The sequence below is a fragment of the Falco cherrug genome, chromosome 13, assembly GCF_023634085.1.
Source record: "Falco cherrug isolate bFalChe1 chromosome 13, bFalChe1.pri, whole genome shotgun sequence".
NCBI classification, from domain to species: Eukaryota; Metazoa; Chordata; class Aves; order Falconiformes; family Falconidae; genus Falco; species Falco cherrug.
The window spans coordinates 10,535,809-10,555,587 of record NC_073709.1 but is presented as its reverse complement, the minus strand read 5'-3'; positions in this window follow the sequence as shown (position 1 = coordinate 10,555,587).

Sequence of the window (19,779 nt, the reverse complement as noted above, 5' to 3'; positions counted from 1 at the left end):
TGCATAACCACAAAGAAACCATGGTGTCATTTTGGTTTGTGCCCAGGATGCTGTTAGTGCCCATATAATACTGTAATTCTGTAATATAATACTTGTATTTTATTATATTTTATATAATACTTTTATTTCATATACATATATATGTGTAGCCTATCACATATCTGTGTATTTCATTATTTAGTAGTAATTATATCACGAGCAATGGAGAGGTGGAGACTGATAGATGTGCTGGAGTTGAGGAGGGGGAATGCTGTGAACTGGATCTGGTGCAGGCATCGAAATGGCAATTTGAAGCACCTGTTGCAGAGGTGCTTTGGCATTTTGAAGGTGTGCAGAAGGAGAGCCTAATTTAGACATTTAACCTAAAGATGACAGTCTGGTCTTTGGAGGTCCATATTTCTCTCCATTGACTACCTAAGACCCTGCTTCTCTATGCCAAAGGAGATTTATCTCCTCTGACATGGCGCTTCTCATCACTGACCCTTCCGCTTGCTGGCATAGCTTGCTGGAAGATACATAAAATGTTGTATAAAAATGAAGAGATCAAGCTCTGGCAAAACCCCTGTTGGCCAGGTTGTCCCATCCCAGGTTGGGGGTAGATGGTCCCAGAGATGCCAGGGTGCCTCAGATACCTCCGCAAGCAGCCCTTTTAATTACAGAACGTTCATTAAGTTTACATGCTTAAAGTGTTGGGCATCCAAATATAGAATTGGAAAACCTGTGCAGGAGAAAAGCAGGAAAACAACCCAAGCTTGCACCAATACTTGAGATTTCCCCTGTGGTGCTGAGGGGTCTCACAATACCAATTGCACCCCATGTCCCCACAGCGTGCTGCAGAGAGAAACCCCATCTGTGGGCTCCTCACTTCCATTTATATTCTGGAATTCGGTTGCTTCTTCAGAGTTGTTGTCATCTTTATTTCTCTCCTGATAATCAAATACATCTCCTGATTCAGGTGCTCTTTTCCTGGTGAAGCTTCTCTTTTGCATACTGGTATCTGCAAGATGTTGAAGACGTTTCTGGGCATACATGAGTACTCCTCTCATTAGCAAAAAGAGATCCTCAGGGCCACAGAGCTGTGGGCATAAGCTGGAAAGGTTTAGACCAGACATTAAAAGCATTTCTTTACTGAGAGGGTGGTCAAACAACGGAACAGGCCTCCTAGAGAGGTGACTGATGCCCCAAACCTGTCAGTTTTTAAGAGACATTTGGACAATGCCCTTAATAACGTGCTTTAACTTGTAGTCAGCCCTGAAGTGGTCAGGCAGTTAGACTAGATGATCACTGTAGGTCACTTAAAACTGCAAATATTCTGTTCTGTTCTATTTATTCTATTCTGTTCTGCTCTGCTCTCGTCTGCTCTGCTCTACACATTATGGCACATCGCAAAGCTAGATGCCCCATGAGCATCATGTAGCGGTTTCACCCTCCCTGTAGAACATGGCTTGCAACAGGCTTGTTATTGCAAGTGCAGCCTGATGTGGATGGCATATGGAAAAACATTATTTACGCAGCCTTTCCCCAGTCTCTCAGTTCAGGCTCCACTGTGGTGTTTCCAAATAGCACGCATATAATATTAACATCAGTTACTGACTTGGCGCTCAAGTAACTTGGGTTTCCCACTTGTAGGATTTAGGGTATTCTGCCACTGCCCCTTGAAAAGCTTTGGGATGCAGATTCCTTTCCAAAGCCATTCTCTCAGGCTTTCGGAGAGAATTACAAAATTATTACTGCATTGATGACTCCTGGGCCACATTTTCAATTTTTGTTGCTTTCGTACAGTAAAGCCTGGAAAACCATTTTCGTTAACACTTCATTGACTCTCCCTGACATTTTCTTTAGTGCAATGTAATTATTACGGCTGCATGTGTTCGTCTGATATTCATCCTTTCCCTGAGCTGTTCTAGACCTTGATGTTCGTCTGCATGCAGTCACTGTCATCTTATGATGACTGGGCATGTCGCTGACAACAACAGCTTTGTGCATCCAGTTGTTCACAGGCTTTTTTTCAAAAGACAAAGCTTGAAAGCACATTCAGATACACTTGAAAAGCTGAGCAGGGTCCTCTGTTTCCAGCCTCTGAAGGGAGGCGGGGCGGTCTTTAAATCTTTATGAGTAAGCTGGGACCAAACAAGCAATTAGCAAGATGCCAACTTGCACGAGAGCACGGCGCTGAGCGGGCTGTGCCAGAGCAGAGCTCAGCACCACGGCTGATGGCAAGAAAGGCTCTGGAGGAATGAAAGACCCTCGGAGGTGCAGGCTGCTGCCAAAAGCTTTTGCTAGACCTGGCGCTGGGGCAAAACTGCTCAGAAGCAGTCGTACCACAAGAGCCAACAGAAACTTTTGCAAAGCGCATCTTCTACCTGCCACCAAATGGGAACTTAAAGCAGCCAAAACAGGTGAAATGGGAGCTGAGGGTATTCTGCCTCCACTGAATCTGGCCCGTACATGAATACTGAGTGATGGAGACCAGGGATACAGATCAACCAGCCTAAGTGTTGTGCTTGATAGGATGCTTCTCATGGGAAGCTTTCCGCAGGCATGCAGATAGTGCCTTGGCTCAGCTGAAGCTGAGAAAAGCTTTGGAAAAATAAATGGCTCCTCTTACAGCACCCGAGCTGGCCTGTCTCCGGCAAGCTTTTAAAGGACAGCCTCGGTGCTGCTGGTGGCCTTGCTGCAGGCACAGGGCATGGATTTGATGTTGCCATCACTAAGCATCTCGCTTATGTCAAAAAAGAGTCTGGAAGACAACCCAGGTTTTGCATCTCTTCTTCTAGCAGAGGTGAGCAGCTGACAGAGGAGGAAGGGTGCCAGAAAGAATGTCTTCAAACCCCTAGAAAACAGTGGCTAGCTTGCCCCACAAAAGCTTATCATTGACATTTGGCCATCAAAAAAAAAGTGCTTGTCTCCTGCACCTTCCAGGTTTGTACCCTTCATGTTTGCAGAGAAAAGCTTGGAAACACCACTGAAATAAATCCTGGAAGTCAGAAATCATGTGGCAACTCTAGTCCTTGTTCCTTTTCTTAAAAAAATTTTTACAGTCTTTTTTTTTTTTTCCTTAGCTAATCTTATGATGGTTTAAACATCTGACTCGTGGGGTTTTGTGTGTGTTTGGGATTGGCAGTACCCTGTTGGACATAATGTAAAAGCAACCCACACAGAACTGTGTAAGACGTTTCTTCTGCAGAAAATATTTCTGAAAAAAACATACCATAAAAACACCCGCTAATTTGTTTTCAAATAAAATTTCCATGGGGAATGATGATTTTTTTAACCAAACTCAAGGCATGATTTTCCCTCACCTACAAAGATTTCTTATAAACTGAGAACATCCTTCTGAAAACTAGATAAACCCATACCATGTTCCAGCGTATTTTGGTTTAAAAGAAATAAAACAGCTTGTCTCACACTGACCTTGGAGAAATATGGCAAATTTTTGCGGCAATCTGGAAACTTCCTTTCTAATGTTTTTTAAAAAATGTGGTATGTGTTATTGAAGGTTTTTGCTTAAATTTGCTGTCATCTTCACCTTTTTTTGCAGCTCAGTGCTGGAGAAGCTTTGCAGGGGCATAGAGGAAGAGGCAGTGACAGTGACAGATCTCTCTGAAGAAAAGAGGAGCAAGGTAAGGAGTCCCAGGAGAACAGGGAGCAGCACCTACTGCCCCAAACACTGGTGTAATGAGCTTGCTGACACCTTTTTTTCTTGGGCTGCCAAGCGTGCACAGCCTTTCACAGAGCACCCTTGGTGCCTGGCTGGACCATCGTCCCGGTCCCACCTGTGCAGGACGCTGCTGCAGCCACCCCCCACGTTCAGGGGGGTTTCCTCAATGAGCTGCTACTGTTATGACAATTCATCTGTAGCTTATTAATAAGGGATTCAGGGAAAATGAAAACATGAAATATTTACAGCTGACTTCTTTTTTGTTGTTGCTATTTTTTTTCTTTTTTCTTTCTTTTATTTTTTTTCCTTTGAAGCAGCAAAAAGAATGCCCAGTTTGTGAAAGGACAGCCTGGATTTCTGTTTCAGGACTGCTTTATGTAATTAATTCATAGTCACAAAACAAAGCAAAAAATATAAATGCAACCCCCTAAAAAAGAATAGCACAGGAGATCAACTGAAGCCAAATTTATATGATGTTTTTCATTACATAACCGTAAAATGCCCCTGCTGAAAGGGTTTATTGATCACCCAATAATGAAGGAACAAGACTAAGCTTCCAAAAACGCAGCACCCAATCTATATGGACTGATAGACATAATTGATTCCTTTCAGTGTAGAGGTGTTAACGCAGGAAAAGATTAGGTTATCTGAGAAGAGCAGCCTGAATGTTTAGATTGCTATTCAATAAAGGCTTTGTACGGTACCAGCACTTTGAGGGGGCTGTTTCGTATATTCAGTCTTATCTGTCAACAGCTGTGCATAATCCGCCACGGATGGATCAATATGAGCCAGAGGTATTGCATTACAGGGTGGTAATTCCTCAGAAAAGAGAGCGTGCATTTAGGCGGCTTTGATAGTATTGATGTCAGTGGGCAAGCTAAAAGCTGGTAATTATCCCTCCCTCCAACATTGATTATTTAAAAGTTCCCATGGATTGGCAACATGCGGAGCACAGACCGTGTGGAGGTGGGCGGCAGAGGAGGAGGCACCTGGCATGGTCCCCTTGCATCTGACATGTCCCGTCAGGGCCAAAGCGACCCCCGATGCACATGCGTCACAGGTCCATGTGCTGGTGGAAGAAACCTCCCCTTGCACATCACAACACCCAGCACCGGGCGGTTACAGCAGCATGACCTGCATCCTCTGGGCTCTCTGCCTTCAGACCCAGTGTGGCAGTGCCCAGTAGAGGAAAGGGTTTTGATGCTTGGTGTCTTTTGCACAAGTGCTTTTGTGGGCCAGGAAACACTGCTGTCAGAGTTTTGCCATCTGTCTGCTGGTGCAGTGGAGGGATTCAACCCCAAAAAGGGTGACGTGCCAAACCTGCTGCCTGCCGTGCGGCAGAGAGGGGGAAAGCAGCACTATTTGCATGCCGGCTCTGAACCAGCTGTGTCTGAACTCATCCCCCTGTGAACATCAAGACCAGTGAAAACAATCCATAAATGTATTTTGAACCCTCTCCTCTGCAAATCCTCACTCCAGCTACCTCCGCCAGTATCCTGGATCCCCCTCCCCAGCAGTCAGGGCACCATGAGTCAGGGTCGATGATGTTTTATGGCTCTGGCAGAGGTAAAATATTCACTTGCATTGATCTACCCATTGATTTTTTAGGCTTCTTTCAAACATTCATGTGCCCAATCTCACCCGTGAGGAGTCGTGTAATCCACAGGCTCACTCAGGAGCTGCAGTGTGCTGTAGTGTAAAGCACCAAGTTCACTGCTAAATTATAGATGCCGTGTACTAAAGAGGAATCATATGTGAGTGAATGAGAGTTTATTTTATGCCTTGAGGTCTTATTTGTGAGAATTGTGGGGTTTCCCCCCCTCTTCATGTAAGCAAAGGAGGCAGCTTCCAAATGAAAATGGCCTTTTCAGCAGTGACCACAGAACATAATGAAATAACAGCAAAGCCAGTGCCTAAATTTTTCAAGCTGGGGCTCTAAACTGGATCAAAGCAAGAGCATCCGTCTTCAGAGAGCCGGCAAAGAAAGGGCAGCAAAAAGGCTGATGCCAAGCAAATACCACAATGTTGCCCAGAAAAGCCTGGGGACAAAATCATACAATCTGGAAAGAGCTGAGCTGCACTGTCTGAAAGGAGATAGTCTAAAAAAAAAAATAAATCCATTTCTGCAAGCTCCAAAGTCCAAGTCGGAGTGATTCTGGCTCCTTGCTCCCAGCCAGGGGCAAGACAGCGCAGCAAGCCGGGGCCATCAGCCAGCTCCGGAGTAATGGGAGGAAAGCCGTCTGCCTGGCCGTGCTGCGCTCCCTCTCCCAGCCCCGAGCAGGGATCCCGTCTGGCAACTCGCTTTCTCATCCCATCAGCTGGCGTGGGATCTTTTGCATCCTAACTCAGCTGTTTGGGGGGATTAGGAGCTGGGCCTTCTGCAACGGGGGGAAAGGAGGGCGTCCCCGGTAAGATGCCAGGTGGGGGCTTATGGTAATAACTCATTGGCACCGCGTATTTTTTATCCAGTTTTTTGCAATGTTACTCTGCAAGCTGCTTAGTTTGATTAACGCTCCCCAGCACGGGCTTCTCGCTGCATGTACTAAGTGCTGCCTTTAGGTCTTCCAGCAAGCTAACTATTAATTTCTGTAAGTTAATCTGCCTGCTTTTTCGCCTCTGGGGACGGGAGGTTTCTGTGCTCCCCACCATCCCGTCAGCCACTCGCCGTCCCTCTGCGATGGACATGGCATTGCCAAACCTTCACCTGGTACTCGATGCCTGGAGGTTGCCCCCAGCTTTGCCCAGAGGTGCCAGTGGAGAAGCTACAACCAAGTTTCCTGCAGAGAGAAGAGATTTTAATGTGCAGATCTCTTTCTAAGGAGTCATGAGGTGGCCAAAGACCCAAACGATAATTTGATTTGTCTGCCCGTTGTTTTAAAAAGTAAACACATGACGGAAAAGCCTTGCCCTGGTTATGTACATCTATTTAAAGATTTAATACACCCAGTAAAGTGAGCAAGTGCCCACCCTGAGGTCAGAGCCAGCTTGTTCACTTCTATCCGCCTCTTGTTTCTGAAGTTTTCCTCATATCCATATTTATAAGTCCCACTGAAGAAGAACAGAGCTGTCTCCTTCTGTCATCAAAATGCCAGAAAGAGCCTTTAGCTCCTCAAAAACTAATAACCAATATGCCGGGATTGTTTCACTCCCCATCCTTCCTCGACAGCACATTAAACAGATGTCACAGTGTGCACCAGCGAGACGCATGTGGATAAGCAGCAACTGTCTGGAGTTTAACAAAACTGAGAGAGAAGAAAAAAGAGTTTTATGGAGGAGCTAGTCAAAACCTGATTACCAGGATCCGGTAGGGACACCTGCCCTCTCAACAGCAAAATGAACCAAACCCTCAGAGGCGCTGGATTCATTTCTGTTCTCTGAGAGTGATGTGCCCACAGGAGCAGCTGCACCTTCAGTGCACGGTAATGTCTGTGTGTCTCTTGGGGAAATGCTGGGTGCGGACACGTCTCTAGGCTCTCCACTACTGCATTTCCTTTACAGTGGCGTTTTCCTGAGGCTTCTGCCCAAAGCACACTGCGGCTTCGTTTCATGCCGTGTCTCTGAGCAGCCGAAGCAGCAGAGATAGTCTGAAAGTACACCAGGGCCCTGTGCTCTGCGCTGCTCCTGCTGCAGTGCAGGGTCTTGAATTTAATCTTTGAAGTGAGCTGGACCATGGCTTCCCTGATGCCAGAGCAATTCACTCTCTCTAGACCCAAATCCAGGGTGGGAGTGATGACACCAGCTTGCTGAATTGCGGAAAGGTAGCAGTACTCCAGTAGTAGTGCTGCTGGGTGAGGCGGTATGCATGGATCCTGTTCAAAACTCAACACAGACCTCCTCTCCCCCTGGCCTTCACCCAGAGGATCTCAAAGCAACAAGTCTAACAAAAGGAGATGACTGATGAATGAATGGGCATATAATCAGGTTGCACCCTTGGCTAGAAAGTACATAGAGCTGTTGATTAGGGGTTCATAGTTTGATTCAAGATGCTGTGATTATGATCTGATTGAGAATTTGGGGATAAGACATATTTTTGGTCAAGAGAAGAAGTCTTTTTCTTAAATGGCAATCATTCTGCTCATGCCCATGTGAGACTATGGGTTTGATGTAATGAAGCTATAATATAGCAGGTCTAATCTGTTCCATAGGTGCATTGCATTAGCACTTACTATTTTTGGAACATCTGTTCTTGAACTCAAGCTCATCTCGAGAAAGCCAGAGGTGAGAGCAGCCGTAGCACTGAACTAATAGCGACAAGGCTGTTGACCTGATGAGACAGCAAATCAAACCGTTTCAAGCTGCTTCAGGTGACCAGGCTGTAGTGACATCCTAGAAGGCAAAAATGATTTACTGCTGGGGTCACATACTTGGCAGGGGAAGGCTGCCCTGCCAATGGTGAGCTCCCAGTGCCCCGCTGAAAACAAGCATCGTGGTACTTGGTGCATTCTTTTTCTTTCTAAGGACTTCAGCACTCATGTAGGATTTCACCAGAGGGTTTCACCAGGAAAGCAAGGGTTTGCTAGAAGCTGTCTCCTCCTTCAGCTATAGCATTCTGCTCTTGTGTCCACATAATGCAGATTCCTGAATGGTCCCCTACGTGCCTTTTCCTGAAGCTGTGGTATGTAGCGTCATTGCTGACAGGCCATTACTGTTTCCTGTAAGACCTTTACTGGTTCTTCCGCCATATAAAGAAAGGCTTATGGTTATGCCTATGAGCCTCAAGGATGCTTTGCCCAGCCCGCAGGCACCCGCTAGCTGGGGTGGTCTGTCTGCATGCTTTGCTTACTCTTAAATTTCTCTTTTGGCCTAATTCAGATGAATGGCCCAAGTAATCAGCTTTCTCAGAAAGCCTTTAAAAGCTCTGGAAACAATGTCAGCATCAGGGAGAGAAAGAAAAAGAATGGTGGATACTACAGGCAATCTGAGAGCAAGAAATGACACAGCTCTGCCCCTTTATAACGTTTTCTTATGTTAATTAAAATCGTTGTAAGCCTAGAAAGAGTGGTTTCAAAAATTAGTATATATTTGGTCATGTAACAAGGGACATGAAGCAAAGTTTTGGAAAGGCTGAAGAGGTGTTTTGTCATCTGCTTGCTGTCTTTGTGGTAGTCTCTTTTTGACAACAGAAAGCAGATTCCTCTCATTCTCCTTTAAATGAGAGCACTTTCTATTATTTTTTTTTTTTTTATTATTTGTTGCTACTGCTGCTGGGCTGCCATTACTTTAACGTATCCTGAGGTGAGGGACAGAGGAGCTCAGGTTTGTCACGGTGGTGATAGCAAAGCCTAACGTGGCTGTGCTGCAGCCTGTTTGCACTCTGTAATGCTTCGGAAGCTTGCACAGAGTGAATCACGCCAGAATAATAATGCTGCATCTTGCAATTCATTCTCATCAGGTTTAATGAAGATAAAGGGGCTCACTTTATGAATCCACTTGGGCTTAACAAATTAAACATGCTGCTGAAAGGGTACGTGTGAACAGAGTATTTGTCCTTATAATGTTCATTTAGGCGGATGAAGTTAACTAATCTTATTCCATATATTTTTGTTTTCTTCTTGCTGCCTAAAGAAGGCCTCACAGCTACACAGTTGGCTCTGATCTTGTTCCCTGCTCATTAAACACATTGTTTACTTAGCATTTTACCACAATTCCAGATGATTTAGCATCGTTTTGCTTTGAAAAAGTATTTTGGGTGTCTGGAAGTCAGAGGAAAAGAGCGACGGGGGGCAGGGCAGAGGGGCAGCAGCACGAGAAAATCTCCCTTGCTTTCTGCAGCAGCAAATTCAATGACCAGCCAACCAGTCCCACCGGCAGGCAGTTCTCCAGCTCCTCTGCAAAGCTTCATTTCATGGCCTCGTGTCTGTTGATCGCTGCCAGACTGCAGCAGCCACCTGGAAAGGAGAGAGCAACCCTCCCGCCTTGCTGGGGAGGTTGGCTTCAGTCTGCAAGTTGCTCAGATTCGTTACGAGCAGATGCTATGGGGAAAGCTTAAGGATAATACCAGCTCTGCCTCCAGAAACTCAAAAGCAAAGCAAGCGGTATCTATTACATCAAACACCTCTTTTCTGTAGACCACGGAGAAGAATAAGATAATAAACACTCGAAAGGAGGTCAATTAACAGCCTGACAAGATTTATTTCCAGCAATAAACAATCTTCTGCAAATAGCCGGGGAAGGGTTGCAAATACTGGCTTGCCTGGAGCTGTGACCTTGGATAGGGTGCAGAGCAGGAGTGGACACGCCGACAGGAAAGGACAGCAGGTCGTGCGGGGACTGGCATGTGTTACTGCAGCCCGGTGGCCAGGCAGGCTGCGTGCTGGTAGCACTGGGGACCACATCAGGATGGGTCCCTGGCGAAGCCGTGCTACAGAGCAGGTAAAGCCGCTCCCTGCCTGCAGTGGCTCAAAACCGCAGCAATGATGCTCACCACTTGCTTTTTCTGACTTGTTAATGGTAGGGAATAAATAGCTACAGGGAGTCACAGGTGATAACCTGGCTGTGACACTAAGCAACACCAGGTAGCTAAACAAGATCTGTGATTGTTCTTGACCTTTCATAGGTACTCACCAACATTAAAAATGTTATTTTTACCTTTCTTTATCTTTTAAGAAAAGGAAATGCCCCTGGTTCAGCATTCTGTTGGGATGAAGAGAGGGTCCGAATGCCTCTTGGAGGACAGGATAGCCAAGAGGGAAGGTTACCTGAGCTCTTGCAGTTGCTTTTGTTACAAAGAGCGGATCCTATTTTCTTGAAGAGAAAGGAGTGTGTGTAAATGCTGAAAAGGAGAGGCGAACACTGACTGCAGGAAATGTAGCTTTCCTCTCTGCTGTTGTCTTTTCCTTGCAGCTTCATTGCTGAAGGAAGATAAGCACAGTATGTTGTATTATCAATCACTCAAAACCTCGGTCAGCATGTACCAACATCTGTCCAAAATATTTCAAGCTTTGTTTTTGATCATGGACTCACAGCAGTTAGAAAAAAAAACCCTGGCTTGGCTGGCAGCGCTGGGTTGTTACTGGCAGGAGGCAGAGAGGGAGGGAGAGGAGAAAGGAAAAGACACGCAGGGCAGCAGCAGGACCACAAGCACCCAAAAACCGACTTCAAAGATCAAAACAGATTCAGTGGCACTGACTTGCACCAATTTACTCTTATTTATGGTGTGAAACACTAAAAAACCTTATTTATTTATAGTGTGAAACACTGTCCGTCACCAGCACAGGCAGTATCCACAGTTAGGATGCAGAAGCAGGCACCCCGGCCCCACAGGGTGAATTACCTCAAGATTTGCCAAAATAAGGTCATCCCCCTATGGAGCACAGAGAGATTTGTGTGGCCACAGCACTCAAGGCGATGCTATTAAAGCCGGTAGCTCATAAAGGAGCAACTAGACCAAAAGTTAAAGTACTTGTTAGCCTAGCAGTTGTTTAGCTTGGTGGTTTGCTTCTAGAAAGGAGCAAAAATTTTGAGGCTATTATTTAAGAAAACCTTTCTTTGGCTTTTAAGAAGCAACATTGGAGAAGAGATGACGGTGATTATTTCTGAAGTATCTGTAACAATGATTTCCCATCAGTTGTCCACTCATAAAGAAGAACAAAATTTTTATCTTTTATTGTGGCCACTCTCATCTTTTCAGCAACAAAATACTTTTCTCCCCCTGCCTCCTCCACCCGCTCCCGGTGAAAAGCCTTTGTCAGCAAGAATCCCTCATTAACCTGATAAGACAGCTGTCCCTTTCCTGAACCATTTCAAATGTCCCCCTCCAGGTTCTGAGATGGCTTCAATCTCTAGGTCATGCCACAGCATTTAATCTTGTAGGCAAGGCCATCCAAATCAGGAATAATAAAATAAAAAATAACGAATAGTAATCATAATAAAAAATCTGACTGAAGCCAGAAATAAGCCCCAAGAATTGGTGCTTGGTGGGGTTAGTCACAACGGTGCAGACCAACCTGACCAGCATTGCACCTTCCTTTTAATTTCCCTTTCACCAGCATCATCTCTGAAAGTAACAGCAGAAGAATATGGCATGGTTGTTTGCTTGCCATGTGCTCCAGCTATCTTTGATTTGCTTAACCATCTTTGACCTTTCGATCCCTCGTGGCTGTGCATAGATAGATTTTGCCCAGTGAACCACTGTGGAAAGGAATTGGCTCTTGCAGCCCCCTCCGACATTTCTGAGCCAGGATGGAGGCACTCTTATTGCCCTCCATGGGGTGATAACACATTAAAAACCCTCTTCCACCATCTCATTTATTACCTGAAATTGCATTGCACCGAAACATTAGAAAATCCAGCATCCACCGAGATAGGCTAATTTTAATGATTAACTGAGGAACTGTTAAATTTTACTTCAGTACTCCACTGTCATTATGGAATTAGTATTAACGGCCATGTATTGCGAGAGCTGTAATGAGACTGGCTGGAATTGACAGTGCCAGGGAGCTGGAGCTCTGTAATTATAAACTTAGCACATATCATTAAAAAAAGAAAAAAAAAATAGGAAAAAAAACCTCTCAAGAGCCTCACTTTGTTGCCAAATTGTGCTTGGGTCCCTGAAACGTGAAGTCCAATAACTTTATTCTTTCCCCCTCTCCTCCTCCCTCTGTCTCTCTTGCTCTCTCTAGTTGCTTTTAATTAAGCCTAGATAAAATTAGCGGACAGAAAATCAACACTTGTAAAAATGTCTCATTACAGGATGATGGTGGGACAGCTTCCTGAAAACTCCAGCAGTTTTTCACTGTACCAGCCGTAGCACCTGCAGTGATGCCAGGCCTCCTGGCACGCCTGTCGCAGCCCTCTGGGAAAGCAGGGTCACAGCAGAGGCAAGTAGGTACTAAATCCAAGACTTCTGGTGTCGCCCTTCCCCCCGTCCTGGCTGTATGTTGATCCATTACAGTTTGCCACCGGTCAGGCAGTCTGTTTTATTGCTGCTCCGAAGCCCGCGCTCCCTCCAGTCTCTGCTCGTATGTGCCTTTTGTTACTGAGTTTGCTGTGGGCAGGAATGCCTCTTGCCCCCTGGATGCTGACAAGCCAAGGCTGCACCCCTTGCTTTGGTGGCACTTCCCACTCCTGCACGGGAAACAGGGGCTCCTTTGGGCTCCTGTACTTGGTGTATTTTGTCTCTGACCATTGACTTCATCTCTGTCTCTTGCCTGCCCGCTCCCCACCCTCTTTTAAATACCTTCCTGACTGTATCCTTTGATTCAAAGCATCTCATTCCTCCAGTGAATAGCCTGGCACTCTTTGAAGATCTAAGCTTCCCCTTCATCACTTGTTTTGGCTGTTTTCACTTTTTTGTTATGAGCATCTGATCCACCTACTGGAGCTTCCTATTCTCTGACAGTCATTTATGCCTCATTAGCTCCTTGATAGTTGCATTTTTCACTCTGTCTTCTCTACTTGATCTTCCCAATCTTTTTCAAACATTTATTTTCAAAGTTATTTCAACTTCCTTCATTTTTTTTCATGTGCTAATGTCTCATGTCCTTACAACATCTTCAGGGCAATGCTCACCTTGACAGTCCTCCCTTCGTTTGTGGATAACCTACCTCTCATCTGAAGTCCTGAAGAACCTCCTATCAGTGTCTCATACATCTGCTAGACAAGGAAGTGACCCTCTGGACAGATTAATCAGGTAGCAATGATGTTTCCATGGTGATTCCTGGCAAAAAGACATCTCAGGGATTTTTGCTTTTTTCTTTAACTCCTTTCCCCAGGAACGCAGTCCTTGTAGTTACCATTGGTTCATAATACCCATAGGGGCTTGCTGTGCAAGGCTGCCCACTTTCTGTGCAGAATTTCATTTCATCTCTAGTCCTGCATGGGTTTTTTGTTATCTTAAACAGAGCAGTTATTTACCACGACCTTGAATAGCAACTTTTACACCATAAAAAGTCTGCTGTTCCCTCCTGCAACATTACTTAAATTTCTTTTTTTTTTTTCTTCAGCACTATTACAGTGCAAACACCTGCTCTTTATACCACAAAGAAAACTTTTATTAAAGACTCTTCCTTCTGCAAGGTGCAGCCCATGTGCTGCTCAGTTACCTGCAGGGGATGCCTTTGTGATGATATCCCTTTCCTAACTGCCCTCTCTAACATCCGTGACAATCACATCTTAAAATACTGTTTTAAGCTATTATTTTTCAGCTGAAAATGTGGGGCTGTACTTAGCTCCAGAAGTTTTATCAAGTTCTCTTCTGTGTCTCGTCTTTATGGACAGAAGAGATCTCTTCTGAGTGGGTGGTGTCTATAGTGCGTCCTAGAAAAGGCATCTTGCGATGTCCCAGAGCTTGCAGGAGATGACACTGTGCATGCTTTAAAACTGTTCAGGAGATGTCCTTCAGTGTCCACAAAAGCTGTTGAAGGGAGGGCTGGGGAGCTGGCAGCAAACCACTGCTCCAAACAATGTACCCAAAACACAGTCAGAGACCGCTGCCGTATGAGCCACAGGAAAGGAGTTATCTGGGGGGGCTCCACTGCAAATCAAAGAAGAAAAGGGGGTTTGTGCCCAAACCCTGTCTCTAAACAAGAAAACAACGCAAACCCAGTGAACCCAGTGGCTTCCAGTCTGACCTTAAACCTTCAGACTACACCGCGTCCCATGTAACAAAAAAGTCAGGTATTTCTGTTGCACAGCTGGAAGCCGTGATGCCCTCTTTCTTTAACAGTATGCCAAAATGCAGTGGTTTATTATGCCGGGGGGTTGTTTAGACCCAACCAATTTGCTGGCGGTGGACGATGCCTGGTCAGCACAAGATTTTGTACTTTCTTTGGGTTGGTACTTGCGTTAGCATGGGGGGGCGGCTCGGGGACAAGGTCCCCCTTTGTTAAGTGTGTTAAGGGCAGATACTTGGAGGTGGCGCTGCCATCCTGCAGAGCCCGCAGCGTAAACAAAGAGGAGGCTTGCCAGGAGGAGAGGGGCAGAGTTGCCATCCCTGCTCTGGTGATAGTAGGGGAAAATCAACCTCATGGCATTCACAAGGCAACACTTGACCCTCCAGGGCGGGCAGTGCAGGACAGCAGGCTTGTTGCAGTCCACGGGAACTTCCTTCCCCCGCCTTTCTGGAGTGGGCTTGTTTCCCAGCGCTGCCTGCAGAGGTACTGCGTTGTGTCCCACTGCAGTTTCTCCTGTGCAATTTTTCATACAAAAGGTGAGCAAGTACTTTCCAAGACAAAATGAACTACCTGTGTTATTTCCTGGGAAAAACTGTGTTTTCCAAAAATCAAAATTCTCTTTATAAGCCCATTGAAAATGGGTATATTTTAGTAAAATATGCTTATTAAAATCTCTTCTCTTCAGAAAATCATCATGCTAGTGGATATACTGCACCATTTTCCTTCTGAAGGTAGTGGCTATTACATACCACCAAGCAGTATTCTGGCACTTCAGAATAAATTAGTCAGTTGAAAAGATATGGGAAAACTGTGGGGGGAAAAAAGAGCTAGGGCTTGATTTGAGATTTTCCTGAGTCACCGGAAAAATTTTATCTGTATGCAACCATGACATAGTTTATGACGACAAGCTTTGAGGATTTAGCTTTTTTATTTTATTGGCAAGGTGGCCCCTCACCCAGAGGTAGGTCTGTGAGAATTGGCTTTGTGTTGATGAGCAGCGACAATCCGAGCAAGTGGCAATCTTTGGGACATAAAATTACCATTTTATGGATTATCTTGTTTGCTCATTGAGCTCTCCAAAATCAATTCAAACGGTATCCAACCCTCCCAAATGCTTCCTGTGTGATTTACCAAGTCAGCTAGGCAATGATCAATAATATCAGCTAGAGGGAAGAAAAGTCCAGACCGTTATGATCTACAGCTCAATATCCACAGGAGAGAAAAGAAAGAGAGGCAGATGTCTAGCAGAGATGCTCTGAGCGGCAAAAGAAAGCGTGGAGGAAAGGAAGGGTGTCTTAGGAGTGATGTCTGCATCCTTAAGTGTTGCACCATAGACAGATTGTGTGGGTCAGAAAGGAGCACAGTGGGAATAAAAAGATATATCTGTGTGAATGAAATAAGACGTTGACTATTTTTCAGCAGCAATTAAGAAAAAAAGGAAGAAGTGGGCTAGAGGTATAAAACATCATAGCAGAGTGGAAATGACAAAATGGTCTGCAGCAGGGAAAAAAAAGAAGCATAAATGTTTGATAAGGATTACCGAAGTAGGAGGTGGAACAGACAGGGATAAAGGTAAAAGAAGATCTGAGCTCCTAAAGCACACAAGAAGCAGGAACCCAGGCAGTGTGTCACTGGGGCTGTTGGGGAGCTGAGCAGAGGAAGTTAGTGACTAATGAGCCCCGGACAAATCAGCAGCTGTCGAATACAAGAGGGTCCTGGGAAAAGGCTAGTAGAGTGGTTGTACATCCCATAAGACTCCCAAAACCCAGGGATCTCCTACAGGACATCTGGTCTCACTAATGTCAGGGTTTGCTTTACCTTCAGCATCAACAGAGGCAGGATTCCTCCTCTGGACTTTGGAAGGTGTGCGCCTGAAGCAGGTACTTTCTCAACAAAATTGTTTATCCTCAGGCATCTTGACTCAATAACCAAATCTGGAGGAAAACATCATGATTCTGTCGTTGGCTGGTGTATACTGCCTTGAATACTTGTGTCCAAAGGACCTGTATCAACTCAGGCCATCCAAGGGGTCTACACTGTTGGATCTGGTGTACTTTTCACAGAAGACAACAGCAGAAATAAGATTCAATTACTATAATTGATCCAGACTGGATCACCAGATAGTTATTGTAATGCTTTGACAGCTTTCTTAGAACAGAGGAGACAGTTTTGAGTCTGAGGACTGGCATCTTTGTAATAAGGTATGTGGTGATGTCTTTGGGCTTCAGAGGAACCTGCCTACTCAAAGCTCCCATTAGGGAAGGCTCCACAAGACTTTTGCCAACATTAGCAGTTAAGTGTGTTTTCTTGTGTGGAAAGTTATTATAGCTTGTCCAAAATCAGGCAGTTAGTAGAAGGATCAGAAATGAAATGGGAATCTTTATGTAAAGGCAATGAAAACCAGAGCCTATTTCACAATATTTTAAACATGAACCTTACTCTTTCTTTTTATTTCATATTGTTATTTGAAGATTGACTTTTCCAGCAAGAAGTTCATTAAATCATTGTAGGGTGTCTCATCTCAGCACACCAATAGCTTCTCCATTTTTCAAATGAAACATCTAGAAGAGCTTTCTAAGAACACAGAAGTTTTTTGGAACTAAGTGACATTTTCAAGTTTTCTCAGGGACTTTATTCAGAACGGGTGAAGCCAGGTAAGTTTACTAGTTGCTCTTCAGATGCTCTGAATCAGGTCTGTCTTGCAGGATACCTTCCAGTGCATTGCAAGCTTGGTGAAAAATTCTGGTCTGTGTAGACAATGCATGCAAGAACTTTCTTCCAGATTAAGCAAATTTATCCAGTTTCTGTTTCCTGTAGGTTTCTTGAATGCATGGCACTTGGGTCTTGGTTAGTGTTGAAGGCCTCTGGTCTCTTCACTCCCCACTTCTCCAGCCATTGGTCTGGCCCCCTTGCAGAGGCTCGCTGATGCGAACAGAAGGGCCCTTTAGAGGAGCCTCTCTGGGGAGCTGCCATTTCACCATGTGGCCTTCTTGCCTCCGCGTTCTGCTGCAGGCTTGCACGCCAAGTATTTGAGGACCAGCTTTGGCTGAAAACACAATGCTTAAAAGTTAAGGAAGGCTGAGAACGCGTCCAATTTGCACCAGAGGGAGACTTTGTAATTCGTTTTGTTGGAAGATGGCATCCAATCAGCGGTACACATATGGTGTAAGTGTTTGAAAAGTTCGTAGCCTGGCAAGCAGAGAGGCGCTGCTCTCGTCCAAGCTAGCGGCAAAGAGACGGGCCCATCTGTAAGCAGAGTCCTTGGGCTGGGGGCTGTCTTCCCCTTCCCTTTTTCCTTTGCTGGTTTTTTTTTTCCCTCCTACATTGCAATTTTTTCAAGGAAGTAGCAGTGTTTGAGGAAGATGATGCAGACAGCACAATCGGATTTCTAGCATTTCCACTATCTGCCTCTCATTAATATTGATTTTTTAATATTTCATCTCTGACAGAAAACATGACACATTAAAAAAAAAAAATCCTTTCTTTAGTTCCCAGCTTTTCATGAATGGGAGATAACGTGCCTTACTCACTCTGAGCAAAACATTTACTGCTTCTTTACATGTTTAATTTTTTTTTTTTTTTTTTTTTTTTACTTTATGGTCTCACACTCCTAAACAATTGCTGCAAGTTTCTCCCCAAACTCTGCAACTAAGAAAATGGTTTCCTAACAAAGAACTGTATTCACTCAGTTAAACCATACCATGCTGCTCATTTTTGTAGACTTCAGGTCTTGTGTGATGCTGGGGCACGATAATGCACACTTGTGATTAGTAAGATTGAGGATTTCTGGGAAATGAGCTAGAGAAAAGTACCAAATGGTACAGTATTTCTTGATGCCAGAAGGTGATTTTTTTGTTGTTACCATTGCCACATTTTCAGACTAAGGAGTTAATTCCCCTCCCCACCAAATTAAGGCAACTGGCCTAAAATGGTAAAGACAGATATGAGACCATTTGGCTTTTTATTTTTTTCCCCATCTGATATCTGCAGAGCTGGAACAGTTTGAAACATAGAGGAACTACCTTTTTCTCCACCAGCATGGGTGACAAAAGCTCTCCTGAAAGCTAAAAGCTGCTGTTCCTGCCTAGCAGACCGCAGACTTGTGGGGCATGAGGACCACGCCTGCACGTAGCCGCTTCGGACCCCACACCAGGTAAACTGGGTTTGCTCATCACATGCAGTATGACCTCCTATGTCCAAGAAAAGCTGTGATCTGCCTTCTTATTTAAACTTGAGCTAGAAGGGAAAGGGTATATGTGTGCCTTCTCTTAACCCCTAGTATATGTTTCTTAAAGAATAGAGATTTGGGGAGGAAGGGGGAGATCTGTGAGATGGGCTCATCAGCCTGTTTCTCCCCATGCCAGGGCAGATTCATGTGTGTCTGGAGAGGTACAACGAGTCTGAAATCACAGGTCTCCAGAAAATACGGCCCAACAGATTGAAATGGAAACTCTTTTTTTTTTGTGTGTCTAAAAGACTCTTCTTTGTTTTCCTGAAGGCAACTTGCTTGTCATGGGCAAAACAAAACAAGGACTGAGCCACCATCAGCAAGCAAGATGGTCCTCTTCTCGTTCCAGGAAAAGCCCTGACTCTGCCCACATCAGCAAAATTTGGAAAGGTCAACCCTTCTTCAGAGTCCATCCTACGCCCATAAGCCGGGGTGTCCTCCAGGGAAGCTCTGTGACCTGCTCTGCTTGAGGGCTGGGGGTGAGGAGGTGCGCGTTGCACAAAAAAATTTACAAAAACAAATAAATCCCCTTTAGAGAGCTGATCTGCTGCTTACAGCTGTAACTTTTCTCCCAATACTGAAAAACGCATTTAAGTGCTATTCAAGCATCTACACACAGCCCAGCAGTCATACTTGAGTTTTCTTACCACATTTCAGGCTGATTTAGCATTGGGTGCACTGCAAATCTCCCAAAATAAAGGGAGCGAGAGGGCAGGAAGAGAGATGGGGAAACTGGAAGGAGCACGTGGTGATGGAGGACTGGAATGATGGGATCAACACCTTTTTGGTCACTGGGTGTTTGAAAGGGGTTTGAAACAGGGTGTGAAGCTATCAATAGCTGTCAGGGAGCGTTGCCCCTCTCTGCTGCTTCACTCACGGCTCGGTACTTAAAATGGAAAGATTGATTGGTTTCAGAGCATGCCATAATCGATACAGCACTTTTGGATGAATATTGCAGCTTTCCACTTAATTAGGGGTGACTCGGTTGTTTAGTATTTCAAATCAGTAAAATGATTGTGTCAACGCTGTAATTCCCTAAGAAGGAAATATCGCCTTATTTTCTGGTCTTTGCTTTGTTTTATGCATATGCATCCTTATTTCTGCATTTGCTTATGCTGTTTGCTTCAGTGAACATGCTTTAGTGTTTTTGCAGGCTAAAATTGAGCAGAATTTGTCTTTGAGCAGAGCTTGACATAAAAGCTTAATCTGCAGCTGAAACACTTATTTTTCTCACGGGGACGTAAAAGGAGAACAGAGTAAATAAGTGGAGCGTGGTC